This window comes from Bidens hawaiensis, unplaced genomic scaffold (genome assembly GCF_021521415.1).
Source record: "Bidens hawaiensis isolate Kalapana, Puna unplaced genomic scaffold, B.hawaiensis_p1.1 tig00046678_1, whole genome shotgun sequence".
In the NCBI taxonomy this organism is placed as follows: domain Eukaryota; kingdom Viridiplantae; phylum Streptophyta; class Magnoliopsida; order Asterales; family Asteraceae; genus Bidens; species Bidens hawaiensis.
Genome location: NW_027498323.1, coordinates 53,763 through 56,153, shown reverse-complemented (window position 1 = coordinate 56,153; position 2,391 = coordinate 53,763). Strand labels below are relative to the sequence as shown.

Sequence of the window (2,391 nt, the reverse complement as noted above, 5' to 3'; positions counted from 1 at the left end):
ACGGACCAACACTAACAGTGGCCGCGTTCGTGAACATCTGGTAATGATTATACTTCTTGAATTAATATGTAATCGTCTATGTCTGTATGTTCATTAGAATTGTTTATGTATGTTGTCCATTAATGTTTATTAGTGTCTGTTAGTGTTTGTTTGTTTATGCCTGTGTGTTTGGTCCGTTAGTGTTTGTTTGTTCATTAGCGTCAGTTTACAATATTAACGAACGTGCACCGACAAACTCCATTCTTTAATGGAAAGAACACAAACACAAATTTTTGTTCGATAGAGTATTCATGAACCGTCCGTTTATGCGCTGAAAGCTTAATGGACGAATACATATAAATTCTATATCGTATGGTTCGATTCGATCCATTTACAGCCTTAAGGGCATGGGACGGGTCGGGAATGCTTAATGCAAAATTACTCGTGAATTATTTTCTAGACTAGAAGATACACAAATAACTTGCTCAGGAGGTTATGACTGACTTTCGAGGGTGCTTGAAGTCTATCTGGAAGGAACTAGACCATTCCATTCCATTCCGTCTTCAATTACTTGATTGATTCCACTCTCCGATCAACGATCCAAACGCCTCACGATCTGCTTCAGCTTCTGTTCCTAAACGTGTTTTGTTTTATTTTATTTAACATAATAATATTCATTTGGTAGACTCGAGATCGATCGAAGATGGTGAGGAGAAACATCTCCAACGGCATGATACCCTTGATGTTATTACAGGCTGCCGAAACCTACCGGAGGCTTGAACGCAAACCTCCCGTCACCGCCGCTCTTCTTGCCGCCAACACCATCATTTATCTTCGCCCTGCCTTCCTTAATCACGTCATTCCCCCAATTGATGACGTCTGGTTCAATGCGTATCTCATCCTCAAGGTACGCTTTGGGTTAAGGATTCTTTTCTTCTTGATTTTGATCATAAAACCCACCCATGTTTGTAATTGAAAAATTGAACATGGGTTTCATTTATTTTTAAAAATTGAACATGGGTTTCTTTTATTTTTAATTTTTGTACTAATTTCATTTTGGGTTCTTGATTAAAAATTGAACTTGAGTTTCATTAAATTGAACATGGGTTTCCTTCATTTTTAACTTTTGTACTGATTTCAATCAAATGTTAATCAAATTGAACATTGTTTTGATGAAATTATTACTATGAATTTGCATAAAGCACTAAACTTTTGGTTAGTTTTAATCAAATGTTAAACCCTAGGGCTTGTAATTAAGAAATGAACATTCTTTAGATGAAATTAGCATAAAGCCCTAAACTTTTTGTTAATTGTGTCAACAACAGCATAAATATGTGAAGCGATTGTTGTTATCTGCGTTTTATCACCTCAATGAGCCCCATCTGTTCTACAACATGACGTCTTTGTTATGGAAAGGCGTACAATTGGAGAATTCAATGGGAAGTGTTGAGTATGCAACAATGATTGCAGCCTTAGTTGGATTGTCACAAGGAATCACATTATTGTTAGCTAAATCCCTTCTGTGTTTCGATTATGAAAGAGCTTATTATAATGAGTATGCAGTCGGATTCTCGGGTGTACTCTTTGCGATGAAAGTGGTACTCAATTCACGGTCGGATAGCTACACTTCTGTTCATGGAATCATGGTGCCTGCAAAACACGTGGCTTGGGCGGAGCTGATTATTATCCAACTACTTGTTCCTGGAGTGTCTTTTCTAGGTCATCTTGGTGGGATTCTTGCAGGCATTGTTTATGTTCAGTTAAAAGGTTCATCTTCGGGTCATTCGCCTTTGACAAACATGGTTAAAGGGTTGACTGCTGTGTTGGGTTGGCCTTTAAGGTCACTGCTAGGTTTCTGGCGGCCCGCCAGCCACGGGTCTCTGGTAGGGGGAGAATTGGTGGTGGTGAGCGGAGCACGCGCGATGTGTGGAGGTGTCGGGCTTGCACGTTTGATAATTCTGGGTGGTTAACTGAGTGTGAGATGTGTGGGACAGAGTACGGTGACGATGGATTGTCTTCGTCACATGGGTCAAGCTTGGATCATGTTTTTTTGGATGAGATACGCCAGCGTAGGATTTATAGGTTTGGTAGATGATTTTTAGCATATAATGTAAGATAACTTTGTGATGTGTTATAAAGATCACAAATATGCATTTTCTTTTGTTAAAAGATAGTAATATCAAGATACTGCATCCTTCTTGAGGTGAATCCTTGCCAAGTCTAACACACTTAACAGAAAGTTAAAACACAGGAGTTTTACTAGAATTCATACTAAACTCATGGTTCTCACACGGTGTAAACGCATTATGAACCTGTTATGTCAACTAAGTCAATCTGCTTGCAGAACCCACCATTTTGGGTCCAACTATTAAAGTTCTTTGCATATTTCTTATGAAAATCACATTCAACCAT

The 2,391-nt window shown here is 38.6% G+C and overlaps 1 pseudogene across 1 annotated transcript; it reads left to right on the top strand.

The window, feature by feature from the left end:
- Nucleotides 1-514: 514 nt before the first annotated feature.
- On the top strand, nucleotides 515-2,074 carry LOC143596538 (rhomboid-like protein 14, mitochondrial; annotated as a pseudogene). Its single transcript, XR_013146726.1, has 2 exons — nucleotides 515-886; nucleotides 1,305-2,074. The product of XR_013146726.1 is annotated as a rhomboid-like protein 14, mitochondrial (transcript).
- The last annotated feature ends 317 nt before the right edge of the window (nucleotides 2,075-2,391 follow it).